Source organism: Coregonus lavaretus (assembly GCF_964263955.1).
Source record: "Coregonus lavaretus genome assembly, chromosome: 8".
Lineage (NCBI taxonomy): Eukaryota > Metazoa > Chordata > Actinopteri > Salmoniformes > Salmonidae > Coregonus > Coregonus lavaretus.
In genome coordinates this window covers 13,548,346-13,563,377 of record NC_139995.1, presented here as the reverse complement: position 1 = coordinate 13,563,377, position 15,032 = coordinate 13,548,346, and the positions used below count along the sequence as shown (strand labels likewise).

The window sequence follows — 15,032 nt, the reverse complement described above, 5'->3', positions numbered from 1 at the left end:
TTGTCCTGCATTGCTTCTAAACGTCTGTATATATGTGCACAGGCTCACAGGAAAGAGACACGTAAACATACTGTACATGTTTCTAGTCTGATTGAAATTATAATAGTAATAATAGTAGCAGCAGACAAGGGTTTCAGACAAGAGACAGGACATTTATTTACAAAAGCTACAGCATGTTGGAGCTCTGCTATGTTCTTCAAAAGCAGTTCAGGCTCTGTAGATAGAGTGAAATTCCCCTGACTAAGATGCCTGTGGTGGGTTGATAGATGGGCAGAGAGAGATAGTCACTGTAGGCCGATGTTGAGGAGCATGATGAAAGTGAACATGTTTCCCCCTGAGAGAGAGAGAGAGAGAGAGAGAGAGAGAGAGAGGTGGAGAGAGAGAGAGAGAGAGAGAGAGAGAGAGAGAGAGAGAGAGAGAGAGAGAGAGAGAGAGAGAGAGAGAGAGAGAGAGAGAGAGAGAGAGAGAGAAATGTTTCAGGCCACTGTCTCAAGACTCTGTCTGTGTCCAGGACCCTTGGGTGTAGCCTCTGTGGAAGCTCCCAGTAGCAGCCATCATGGTTCTCCTGCTCATGTCTGTGACTGTGCTGCATCTGCTCACTCTGGCCATGCTGTTCATCGCCACCATGGAGAAGGTGAGACACTCTCCACTGTTAGCCAAATAGTATTCATGCATAAAAAACTAATAGTGAAAGAAAAGCATTGTAAGTTAGAATTTTGTAAAGTTAGTGTGGGAGAGGTGGAACAATTATTGTTATCGATCAATAATGACAAACCTCCTGGCATTGACAACTTAGATGGAATGCTACTGAGGATGGTAGCTGACTCTATGGCCACTCCTATCTGTCCTATCTTTAATCTGAGTCTAGAGGAAAGTGATTGTCCTCCACTACCCAAGAGTGGTAAAACAGCCTTTCCTGGTTCTAACAGCAGACGTATCAGCCTGCTGCCAGTTCTTAGCAAACTGTTGGAAAAATGGTGTTTGACCAAATACAATGCTACTTCTCTGTAAACAAGTTGACAACAGACTTCCAGCATGCTTATAGAGAAGGGCACTCAACGTGTACTGCACTGATACAAATGACTGATGATTGGTTGAAAGAAATTGATAATAAGAAGATTGTGGGAGCTGTACTGTTAGATTTCACCATAACCTGTTGTTTTATGGCTTTTACATCCTCTGCCATATCATGGATTCAGAGCTATTTACAGTGGTGTGAAAAAGTGTTTGCCCACTTCCTGATTTCTTATTTGTTTGCATGTTTGTCACACTTAAATGTTTCAGATCATCAAACAAATTTAAATATTAGTCAAAGATAACACAAGTAAACACAAAATGCAGTTTTGAAATGAAGGTTGTTATTATTAAGGGAAAACAAAATCCAAACCCACATGGCCCTGTGTGAAAAAGTGATTGCCCCCTACAACCTAATAACTGGTTGGGCCACCCTTAGCAGCAATAACTGCAATCAAGAGTTTGCAATAACTTGCAATGAGTCTTTTATAGCGCTGTGGAGGAATTTTGGCCCACTCATCTTTGCAGAATTGTTGTAATTCAACCACATTGGAGGGTTTTTGAGCACGAACTGCCTTTTTAAGGTCATGCCACAGCATCTCAATAGGATTCAGGTCAGGACTTTGACTAGGCCACTCCAAAGTCTTCATTTTGTTTTTCTTCAGCCATTCAGAGGTGGACTTGCTGGTGTGTTTTGGATCATTGTCCTGCTGCAGAACCCAAGTTCGCTTCAGCTTGAGGTCACGAACAGATGGCCGGACATTCTCCTTCAGGATTTTTTGGTAGACAGCAGAATTCATGGTTCCATTTATCACAGCAAGTCTTCCAGGTCCTGAAGCAGCAAAACAGGCCCAGACCATCACACTACCACCACCATATTTTACTGTTGGTATGATGTTCTTTTTCTGAAATGCGGTGTTACTTTTACGCCAGATGTAATGGGACACACACCTTCCAAAAAGTTCAACTTTTGTCTCGTCAGTCCACAGAGTATTTTCCCAAAGGTCTTGGGTATCATCAATATGTTTTATGGCAAAAATGAGATGAGCCTTAATGTTATTTTTGCTCAGCAGTGGTTTTCATCTTGGAACTCTGCGATGCAGGCCATTTTTGCCCAGTCTCTTTCTTATGGTGGAGTCATGAACACTGACCTTAATTGGGGCAAGTGAGGCCTGCAGCTCTTTGGATGTTGTTGTGGGGTCTTTTGTGACCCCTTGGATGAGTCGTCGCTGCGCTCTTGGGGTAATTTTGGTGGGCCAGCCACTCCTGGGAAGGTTCACCACTGTTCCATGTTTTCGCCATTTGTGGATAATGGCTCTCACTGTGGTTCGCTGGAGTCCCAAAGCTTTAGAAATGGCTTTATAACCTTTTCCAGACTGATGGATCTCAATTACTTTCTTTCTCATTTGTTCCTGAATTTCTTTGGATCTCGGCATGATGTCTAGCTTTTGAGGATCTTTTGGTCTACTTCACTTTGTCAGGCAGGTCCTATTTAAGTGATTCCTTGATTGAGAACAGGTGTGGCAATAATCAGGCCTGGGTGTGGCTAGAGGAATTGAGCTCAGGTGTGATAAACCACAGTTGAGTTGTGTTATAACAGGGGGGGCAAACACTTTTTCACACAGGGCCATGTAGGTTTGGATTTTGTTTTCCCTTAATAATAACAACCTTCATTTCAAAACTGCATTTTGTGTTTACTTGTGTTATCTTTGACTAATATTTAAATTTGTTTGATGATCTGAAACATTTAAGTGTGACAAACATGCAAACAAATAACAAATCAGGAAGGGGGCAAACACTTTTTCACACCACTGTATCTACGAGAACAGAGGGTTTTCTTTAATGGAAAGTTCTCTAATGTCAAACATGTAGGGTGTGGTGTGCCGCAGGGCAGCTCTCTAGGCTCTCTACTCTTTTCTATTTTTACCAATGACCTGCCACTGGCATTTAACAAAGCCTGTGTGTCCATGTATACTGATGATTCAACCGTATACGTGTCAGCAACCACAGCTAATGAAGTCACTTAACAAGGAATTGCAGTCAGTTTTGGAATGGGTGGCCAGTAATAAACTGGTCCTGAACATCTCTAAAACTAAGAGCATTGTATTTGGTACAAATCATTCCTAAGCTCTAGACCTCAGTTGAATCTGGTAATGAATGGTGTGGCTGTTGAACAAGTTGAGGAGACTAAATTACTTGGTGTTACCTTAGATTGTAAACTGTCATGGTCAAAACATATAGATTCAATGGTTATAAAGATGGGGAGAGGTTTGTCCGTAATAAAGAGATGCTCTGCTTTTTTGACACCACACTCCAAAAAGCAAGTCCTGCAGGCTCTAGTTTTGTCTTATCTTGACTATGGTCCAGTCGTGTGGTCCAGTGCTGCAAATAAATACCTAGTTAAGCTGCAGTTGACCCAAAATAGAGCAGCACGTCTTGCTCTTCACTGTAATCAGAGGGCTAATATAAATGCTATGCATGCCAGTCTCTCTTGACTAAGAGTTGAGGAGAGACTGATTGCATTACCTCTTCTCTTTATAAGAAAAACTAATGTGTTGAAAATTCCAAATTGTTTGCATAGTCAACTTCGACACAGCTCTGACACACACACTTACCCCACCAGACATGACACCATGGGTCTTTTCACAGACCCCAAATCCAGAATAAATTCAAGAAAGCGCACAGTATTATATAGAGCCATTATTGCACGGAACTCCCTTCCATCTCATATTGCTCAAATGAACAGCAAACCTGGTTTCAAAAAACAGATAAAGCAACATCTCACGGCACAAAGCCTCTCCCCTATTTGACCTAGATAGTTTGTGTGTATGTATTGACATGTAGGCTATGTGTGCCATTTTTAAATGTATGTAGTTCTGTCCTTGAGCTGTTCTTGTCCATTAATGTTCTATAATATGTCATGTTTAATTTTTTGTGTGGACCCCAGGAAGAGTAGCTGCTGCTTTCGCAACAGCTAACGGAGATCCTAATAAAATAGCAAAATAACAAATCCAACTCTGCAGCACTCCCTTTCCTGGCTTATGTTGCTGATATGAGTATCAAAGGCTGAGGAGAGCAACCACAACATTGTTGAATGTCAGCATATTGATAGTGCTATGGTGCTGAAGAAAAACCCACCGTGACCTTATATAATATGCAGGAATTTGATTTATGGATACCTAATCACATCTAAAGCTCTGAAGGAATCCAGCAGTTGGTAGTAGCCTACCCAGTTTTATGATTTGGGCAGATTTCCTGCCTACTGAACTAAACCTTTCTTGTATTGTGTGTCTCTCTCTAGTCCTGGTGGGTCTGGGCCGATGCTGAGTTCACAGACCTCTGGTATAACTGCATTCATGACAACGTAACGGGAAACTGGCTGTGTGCTGTCTCTAATGAAAATGGTAAATAAAATAGGACATTTTATCTAGTGATCTTTATGATCTAGTCTCCATGTGATTGAGGATGTATATTTATGTAACTGTGTCCAACCAGTATTCTGTGTAATTATGCCTTTGAGTGATCATGTGCATTATGTTTGTGTTTTGTGTTTCCAATATAGTCTTCATATTCAATGTGTCTGTGTGTTGGTCCCAAAGACATGGAGTCTTATGGCTCTTCTCTTGTTCCTCCAGACTGGCTGCAGGCTGTCCAGGCCCTGATGGTCTTCTCTGTGGTCTTCTCCTCTATCTCCTTCCTGGTCTTCCTGGGTCAACTTTTCACCATGTCTAAAGTCGGGCTCTTCTATTTCACAGGCCTTTGTCAGGTCTTCGCAGGTACTGTACTGGACAAGAACTTACCAGTTTATGGCAACCAGTTATTTTGTGTGTGTACTTACTGTATGTTATTTGAGAGGTTTTGTCATTAACCTAAATAAGTTGTTTCCTCATTCTCTGTTAGTTGTGGTTATTCATTCACACACATTTATTCTCTGAAGAGAATTTACCCTCCCTGTCCCCTATCTGCTTTGCTCCTCCAGGATTCACATAATTTGCTGCCTCGCTCATCTTCACGTTCCACCGTAAGGAAATCCTGGAGGACTCCAGAGACCTGAGCATGGGTCACTTTGGCTATTGCTTCATCCTGGCATGGTCCTGTGTACCCCTCCTGCTCTTCAGTGGAGTTCTGTATGTCCACCTGCGCAAGAGGCAGTGAGCCAAGACAGATGTGAGGGCAATAAGCAGCATCATTCAGTATTTCTTGGTATTGTTAGCCTGTTATCACTTGACTGTAGTGAACAACAACAGATATGCAATGTACGATGAAAGAGAGGTCTTTATTTTCTCTGTATTAAATTTCCAATGGGATTTATATACACTACATGACCATAAGTATGTGGACACCTGCTCGCCGAACATCTCATTCCAAAATCATGGGCATTAATATGGAGTTCGTCCCCCCCTTTGCTGCTATAACAGCCTCCACTCTTCTGGTAAGGCTTTCCACTAGATGTTGGAACAGGGGGCATTGTCATGCTGAAACAGGAAAGGGCCTTCCCCAAACTGTTGCCACAAAGTTGGAAGGACAGAATCGTGTAGAATGTCATTGTATGCTGTAGTTTTAAGATTTCCCTTCACTGGAACTAAGGGGCCTAGCCCGAACAATGAAAAACAGCCCCAGACCATTATTCCTCCTCCATCAAACTTTACAGTTGGCACTATGCATTCGGACAGATAGCGTTCTCCTGGCATCCTCCAAACCCAGATTTGTCCGTCGGACTGCCAGATGGTGAAGAGTGATTCATCACTCCAGAGAACGCGTTTCCACTACCTCAGAGTCCAATGGCGGCGAGCTTTACACCACTCCAGCCGACGCTTGGCATTGCGCATGGTGATCTTAGGCTTGTGTGCGGCTGCTCGGCCAGGGAAATCCATTTCATTAAGCTCCAGACAAACAGTTATTGTGCTGACGTTGCTTCCAGAAGCAGTTTGGAACTCGGTAGTGAGTGTTGCAACTGAGGACAGACCATTTTTATGCGCTACGCGCTTCAGCACTCTGTGAGCTTTTGTGGCCTACCACTTCGTGGCTGAACCGCTGTTGCTGCTAGACGTTTCCACTTTACAATAACGGAACTTACAGTTGACCAGGGCAGCTCTAGCATGGCAGAAATTTGACAAACTGACTTGTTGGAAAGATAGCATCCTATGACGGTGCCACGGGCTCTTCAGTAAGGCCATTATACTGCCAATGTTTGTGTATGGAGATTGCATGGCTGTGCACTCGATTTTATACACCTGTCAGCAACGGGTGTGGCTGAAATAGGAGAATCCACTCATTTGAAGGGGTGTCCACAAACTTTTGTATATATAGTGTATGTATTGTGTACATACTATTACTTTATCTGTGAAATACACTTTTTATATTTAATCTATCAATTGAGTCACTTCATTTTATAGAACATTTTTGACTGTCGGCAATATTGCTGCAGTTTGGGTTAATTCTGTCGTTTCTGTGATAAAGTATTTGATTGCAGAAAATCTTCCTCATGATCAGCAAGAAAAGCCTCAAGACATGGAATGAACTGGAGAGTGGCACTTGTGCGTTTAATTCCCTTGTGAAAGCTTGTTTATATTCATACCATATGCCCATTGTGGAGAACTCCAGTATGCCATACTTTAATAGCCATTATGTTCTTGGAGTTTCAGAGACACTCCTGTGAAGGGGCATTCATAGGTAGCTACCACACTTACAGTACACCACAACATTATCTTTCTCTAAAAACACTTTATGGATATGGTCAAATAACATCAATAACTGACTAAATGATTGTTCCACTTTGTAGAAACCCATATCTCATGACATCATTTTGAGCACATACGGTGGAAATTCGACGAGAGTCAATAGAAGGTGTGGAAAGAGAGGACTGCCTCCAGCGAGGCTTCACCAGATACCTAGGTGTCTGGTTAGACTGTAAACTCTCCTTCCAGACTCACATAAAGAATCTCCAATCCAAAGTTAAATCTAGAATCGGCTTCCTATTTCGCAACAAAGCCTCCTTCACTCATGCTGCCAAACATGCCCTCGTAAAACTGACTATCCTACCGATCCTTGACTTCGGCGATGTCATTTACAAAATAGCCTCCAACACTCTACTCAGCAAATTGGATGTAGTCTATCACAGTGCAATCCGTTTTGTCTCCAAAGCCCCATACACTACCCACCACTGTGACCTGTACGCTCTTGTTGGCTGGTCCTCACTACATGTTCATCGTCAAACCCACTGGCTCCAGGCCATCTATAAATCACTGCTAGGCAAATCCCCGCCTTATCTTAGCTCATTGGTCACCATAGCAGTACCCACCCGTAGTCTGCGCTCCAGCAGGTATATCTCACTGGTCATTCCCAAAGCCAACACCTCCTTTGGCCGCCATTACTTCCAGTTCTCTGCTGCCAATGACTGGAATGAATTGCAAAAATCTCTGAAGCTGGAGACTCTTATCTCCCTCACTAACTTTAAGCATCAGTTGTCAGAGCACCTTACCGATCACTGCACCTGTACACAGCCCATCTGAAATTAGCCCACCCAACTACCTCATCCCTATATTGTTATTTATTTTGCTCTTTTGCACCCCAGTATCTCTATTTGCACATATTCTCTTGCACATCTAGCATTCCAGTGTTAATACTATTGTAATTATTTTGCACTATAGCCTATTTATTGCCTTACCTCCATAACTTGCTACATTTGCACACACTGTATATATATTTTCTGTTGTATTTTTGACTTTATGTTTTTTTACCCCATATGTAACTCTGTGTTGTTTTTATTGCACTGCTTTGCTTTATCTTGGCCAGGTCGCAGTTGTAAATGAGAACCTGTTCTCAACTGGCTTACCTGGTTAAATAAAGGTGAAAAAAAAAAAAAAAAAAAAACAGGCAGTCAGGGGGAGTCTGACTCCAGTCCTGATCCTGCGGCCAGCAGACCTGCCCGTCTGGCTAGACCGGTCAGAGGACAGTCTCAGGAGTCAGCTATGGTTTTCTTTCATCACCACATAATAGATACAGTGGGGGAAAAAAGTATTTAGTCAGCCACCAATTGTGCAAGTTCTCCCACTTAAAAAGATGAGAGAGGCCTGTAATTTTCATCATAGGTACACGTCAACTATGACAGACAAAATGAGAAAAAAAAATCCAGAAAATCACATTGTAGGATTTTTCATGAATTTATTTGCAAATTATGGTGGAAAATAAGTATTTGGTCAATAACAAAAGTTTCTCAATACTTTGTTATATACCCTTTGTTGGCAATGACACAGGTCAAAGTTTTCTGTAAGTCTTCACAAGGTTTTCACACACTGTTGCTGGTATTTTGGCCCATTCCTCCATGCAGATCTCCTCTAGAGCAGTGATGTTTTGGGGCTCTTGCTGGGCAAGACGGACTTTCAACTCCCTCCAAAGATTTTCTATGGGGTTGAGATCTGGAGACTGGCTAGGCCACTCCAGGACCTTGAAATGCTTCTTACGAAGCCACTCCTTCGTTGCCCGGGTGGTGTGTTTGGGATCATTGTCATGCTGAAAGACTCAGCCATGTTTCATCTTCAATGCCCTTGCTGATGGAAGGAGGTTTTCACTCAAAATCTCACGATACATAGCCCCATTCATTCTTTCCTTTACACGGATCAGTCGTCCTGGTCCCTTTGCAGAAAAACAGCCCCAAAGCATGATGTTTCCACCCCCATGCTTCACAGTAGGTATGGTGTTCTTTGGATGCAACTCAGCATTCTTTGTCCTCCAAACACGACGAGTTGAGTTTTTACCAAAAAGTTCTATTTTGGTTTCATCTGACCATATGACATTCTCCCAATCCTCTTCTGGATCATCCAAATGCACTCTAGCAAACTTCAGACGGGCCTGGACATGTACTGGCTTAAGCAGGGGGACACGTCTGGCACTGCAGGATTTGAGTCCCTGGCGGCGTAGTGTGTTACTGATGGTAGGCTTTGTTACTTTGGTCCCAGCTCTCTGCAGGTCATTCACTAGGTCCCCCCGTGTGGTTCTGGGATTTTTGCTCACCGTTCTTGTGATCATTTTGACCCCACGGGGTGAGATCTTGCGTGGAGCCCCAGATCGAGGGAGATTATCAGTGGTCTTGTATGTCTTCCATTTCCTAATAATTGCTCCCACAGTTGATTTCTTCAAACCAAGCTGCTTACCTATTGCAGATTCAGTCTTCCCAGCCTGGTGCAGGTCTACCATTTTGTTTCTGGTGTCCTTTGACAGCTCTTTGGTCTTGGCCATAGTGGAGTTTGGAGTGTGACTGTTTGAGGTTGTGGACAGGTGTCTTTTATACTGATAACAAGTTCAAACAGGTGCCATTAATACAGGTAACGAGTGGAGGACAGAGGAGCCTCTTAAAGAAGAAGTTACAGGTCTGTGAGAGCCAGAAATCTTGCTTGTTTGTAGGTGACCAAATACTTATTTTCCACCATAATTTGCAAATAAATTCATTAAAAATCCTACAATGTGATTTTCTGGAAAAAAAAATCTCAATTTGTCTGTCATAGTTGACGTGTACCTATAATGAAAATTACAGGCCTCTCTCATCTTTTTAAGTGGGAGAACTTGCACAATTGGTGGCTGACTAAATACTTTTTTCCCCCACTGTACTTGTCTTAAATGATCTCCAATGTACCTGTCTGATTAGGATGAATAATATCCAACAATATCTTTTTAATTCTAGGCGCTATGCACTTTGCTATAATTTTTTAAATCACAACAAAGAGATCTGCATGGAGGAATGGGCCAAAATACCAGCAACAGTGTGTGAAAACCTTGTGAAGACTTACAGAAAACGTTTGACCTGTGTCATTGCCAACAAAGGGTATATAACAAAGTATTGAGAAACTTTTGTTATTGACCAAATACTTATTTTCCACCATAATTTGCAAATAAATTCATTAAAAATCCTACAATGTGATTTTCTGGAGAAAAAAATTCTCATTTTGTCTGTCATAGTTGACGTGTACCTATGATGAAAATTACAGGCCTTTCTCATCTTTTTAAGTGGGAGAACTTGCACAATTGGTGGCTGACTAAATACTTTTTTTCCCCACTGTATCTCACCATCGGTTGAGACACTGCATTCTCCAACGCCTTACTCACCCTCGGACACAGGGAACAAGACAACAACCACATAATACAAGAATATCCATACAAACGCTGACCGCCCCTAAGATGGTGGCTGCTATGGTTTTCCATTTACCAAACATTTCATCAAACCACCCTATCCACGATGTACTAACTTCTGAGTTCTCAGCTCATTCTTCACTTAGAGCAGTTAATTCTGCAAGAGCTCTGGTGACCGTCCCATCCGGTGTGGTGTTGTTAGGGATAAATGTGCAACAATGGCTTACCATTCTATAGACACCGCCCCTTTCTGCCTGATCTAGAGCCATCCTCTTTTCCTAAGTCATGAGTGAGATGGCGGATAATTGTTCAGAGATCCCTTTTACTGCATCCCTAGTCTGGCCAATAAATAGTTGTTGGTCGTAATAGATATAATTAATCCAATCCACAATTTTGTTTATTGTCACCCACCAAAAGAACGTGGTAGTAAACCCTTCCCCTAATTGTTTCATAGCTTGGTATCCATCCGATACCCCCCTTGGTATCCCAATCGCATCCATCTAAATAGGGCTATTCTCCTTCTTGTTAAAACTCCTCCTACGTCTGTTTAACCCTTTCCTTGGTTCCTGGTGACTAATTCTAACTAGCTGAATCAGTAGAACCAGGGCGCCCGTATCTAGCCACCCTTTTGGTATTCTCTGCCTTCTACTTTACTGGCACACGCCCACCACACATCGGTTACAGGGGCTGTAAGGTTCAGAATTCTCTCCTGTGCTTCTGAACTTAAGTCAATCACATTACTACTATCTCCAATTGATAATTGGTGATGTCTTTGTTTCTCTTTACCCCCCATCTGGATGTTCAGTCCCGCCCGGTCTCATATCCCCGTCCCCAAGTGTGTTTAAACACTTGAGTCTAGGAACAATCCGCCGTGGGGGCCGAACACGAATATAATGGGATTTTATAATCCCAAGTTGCTTATTGACATGTACCCCACCCGTTGGCTACGTCCCTAACCCTTATTTTGAATCCTACAGTCTGCCCTTCTCTGACTCCCATTTTGTAGGCCACTCGTCCTTGACGGTCAGTATGTCGGTCGCTTCTCTTCTCTTTTACTTCTTAACAATGGTAAGGGCATAGCGTAATTGGTGGTGGATCTTGACATATCAAGACCATTGCCGAGACTATGATGCAGCTCAAGTCACCCATATTCCCAAAAACCGCCAACCCTCTCCTGTCCTCAGTCTTTCTGCTTCGTACTACCCCATACTCACACCCTGAGAACACACTACAGTGATGATAGGTCGGGGTAGGAGATCTTCGTTAACAGAGGTGATCCCCAGACCCTATTGTTTCAGTTCTTCTCTCTAACTCTGCGTGTGTTCAGTGGTGCTTGTATGTGTTCTTACCTTTTTGCAGTGGGTAACGTGGACCCAGGTTGCTCTTTCTGCTATTCTATTGGCAAAGGCAGTGACCAATATAACCAGATAGGGCCCTTCCCAACAGGCCTGCTTCCAGTTTTTCTTCTTTAGGGACTGGATGCTCACCAGTCACCTGGTTAGATAGTGTGGGTCACCTTCTCCTTTAGTTCACCTGTGGGGCACAAAACCTCTGACATACCGGTGTGGTTAATAAACTACCTTCCCACGTTTTCTGCTAGGGTGCTCTTAATTTCTATTTCTGCCTGCTCCAGTCCTCCTAACTCAGGCATTCTGTATGGTCTACCAAATCCCTTCTCCAATGGCAATAACCCTTCTTCATCTGGAGTTCTCCTGATCGTCATTAATACTATCGGTAGACCTTGTACCCCATTTCTTCTTGCTCTCCTGTGTGTTTTCCTTAACCCCTCTCTAATCATACCGTTCACATCGGTATTCTCTTTCTAGACTGTATCTAAAAAAAGTTTTTTTAAGTATTTTGTCCGCTCCTTCATATATTTAATCCTACCATCTACTATCATCCCCCCTTTTGACACATGTCTCTGCCCATGTGTCAATATTACCACCTACCTAAACAATCACTTAGGTAATATTGGTAATTTATCATCCAATTGCCATCCCTTATTTATTTTTAAGACTGTCCCTTGCTTCTTTATTGCTCCTCCCACTTCCTTTTGTCTTTTATGGCGGCTAAATTCGACTTTTATTCAGTTCAGAATCAATAGTAATCCAATCAATCAATCCCTTATCTTGTAAAAACACTCATGTTTAGTTCAAACTCTGTTCTACCCCGGCTCTCCCGGGCTTGACCTGAAGACTGATGGTTGGACATGACAGGTCCATACTTAATTCTTTCAAACCTAACACAAACCCCCCTTCATGCTGTAATCAATCAAGAAGATAGCAAAGGAGAGACAAAGGTTTTAGCCTGAACTCTGCTCAACCCTGGCAGCTTTTTCCTCTCTGTTTGAGGAGAGAAGCAAAAGGCTCCCTTCTGCTTTCATTCACTGATAACGTAGGACAGCCATAGGACAGCCATGGATTCCCACTTCACTTACACACTGAAATAACCCAACTAAGTCTTCCGCCTAGCAACAAAGAATTCAAACTCTATGTTCGTGATTAACCCAGTTATATCTAATAGTCCACTAAAAAATCTCCCTCATCACCATCTTTCTTAATCACAACCAATGTCATATATCCCTCTTTACTCTCTACCATTTGGGTAAAATCCCTGTTATATGTAGGAAAAGCTAAGACTGTTTGGGAAGTGAGCAACTTTTTTATCTTCATAAATTGTTCCTCCTCCTCAGAGTTCCAAATGATTTTACCATGGGCTGCCATTGCCTTCCCATAGATAAGATCACTTAATTTACCAGTATGCAGTACATAATGGAGTACCCAAGCTCTACAGTAGTCTATCATTCCCAAAAAGCTCATCATTTGTTTCTTGTTTAATGGTTTTGGTACTTCAAGTATAGAAGAACACAAATCTTTCTGTATTTCGTCTCTGCATTTATTCCTTAACTCATCCTTCTTCATCTATTTCTGGACAGCTAGTCCCTATCCTAAATTCTCCTATCCAGCTTCCTATTATTACTATCTTCCTGATCTTATTACTAAATCAATGATCTAGGTAATAGCTGTTTCGCATTAGATTGTGCCTTCCTCTGATTACTGCAGCTCATTGCATTAATTTACTTTCAAATACCAACTTGTTGTTTATTAAAACATAATAAAAATGAAATTTAAATGACAACATTTGATAATATCTCAACTTACTTCTATCCCGTAAAAGTAATCCAAGATTAGTACAATTGACTAGCAACAGGTATCCCTCATTCAGGGAAAGCTCTCTCTCTCTTCTGTTATTTTATGGTTCAAATCATATTATTACCAAATTATAATCTTTTTCACAGTATTATAAATTACCCTCAACTTGATAAAATAAACTATCTTAAAGTCCTCCTCTCATGCCTTTAGAATTACCAGTGTGGATGATTAATTAACACCAGAAAGTCAAAACAGAGTTCAGAGGCCATTGAAATCATTCAACAAACTGTTCCATCCCATAGTATAGTAAACATTACCATCATTCTAAATATTTCATAAATGTTACTTATCCCAAGTGTTCATTAAGTCCTCATGACATTTATTCTCATAAGAAATCATGTATACCCTAAACTCAGTCAAAAACTGAAGAACTCCATAAAATTCACTGTGTGCTTCTTTAAGACGTATCACCTTTGAACTGTTGAAAACCCCCTAAATTCAACATAACAACCCTTTATAAACATCATACTAGGTGTGTTGTTTTTTATTTGAAAAACCCAATTGAAAAACAACAACCAAAAATAGCCAGGCCCCACTTAATTTGGTAGCTCACTTTTACGACCTAAATACTGCATAACTTCACTACTGCTCCCCCTAGCCCTGGGCAACATTCCAATGAGATAAGCTAATCTCTTTCTCCTGGAAGAGGAATTATACATTTTGTTAACCTTCAATTACCATCAGTAATCTAAAGATGGTAAGTACACACAAAACATGATACAGATATCCCCAGTCCTAACTCATCAATAATCGTTTGTATCAATCTAATTCCTCATAACTAATCTATAAAACCACTCAAAATTCCTAGAGTATACAATGATTATGTTTAATTGATTACCCTTCAGATCATATCCTCTTTAAATCTCACAATGATTATTGAACCCCTAAATCTGCTCCATGTGATCTCATCTCAAATGATCCATTATCAATTATTTGACCAACACCATAGGAAAATCTGTCACCCCTTCTATTGTTCCTGTCGCCCCTGTAAATGTCATATTTCATTCATTAGCCAATACAATCACATACTCCATGTAAGTAAGACATTATATTTTATCCCAGGCACATCCTTAACATAATGCTATAGGAGACTTCCATCAATCCTGGAAGACACTATATAATACCACGTTTCATTAAGTTCACTACACCTTCTAAAATAACCCTATAACCCCTTTCTATTAATTTAATCATTGCAACCTGTTGCATTGATGTTTTTAAAATATAAACCTATTGTTGAATAACTTCATACTTATAACCAATGTTTATTCAATCCATCATACTAATAGTCACAACTATATCCCATTGTTCAACGTACCATAAACAGATTATCGTTTTAGATATCACCAATTATTTTCATACACCACTGGTGTTACCCAACCTATACAATAAAGTAATAACCATTAGACTTTGTCAAAGAAATGCTTTTCATTCAACTATTCAAACTTCTGCTCGATACAGTCAAGCAAGTACAACTCTTTTACCCGGGAACTAGAACCATAAATTATTTTCCTTTGTCCTCAACTCAAATTATTTTCACAGCTCTATCGCAATTTTCAGTTTGCTATTCAATTTCTTTAACTGTTCTCTCTGATTAGGCCCTAATTAATAAAACAAATACTTGCTATCGTTGATAAGCATACATTTAATTATATTCCTATCATTTGAACTATGAACTGTCTC

At 41.1% G+C, this 15,032-nt stretch overlaps 1 pseudogene across 1 annotated transcript; it reads left to right on the top strand.

Annotated features, from left to right (window-relative positions):
• The first annotated feature begins 556 nt into the window (after positions 1–556).
• LOC311133371 (epithelial membrane protein 3-like) lies at positions 557–5,169 on the top strand (annotated as a pseudogene). The gene is made up of 4 exons: positions 557–634; positions 4,316–4,418; positions 4,650–4,790; positions 4,994–5,169. The product of its transcript is annotated as an epithelial membrane protein 3-like (transcript).
• The last annotated feature ends 9,863 nt before the right edge of the window (positions 5,170–15,032 follow it).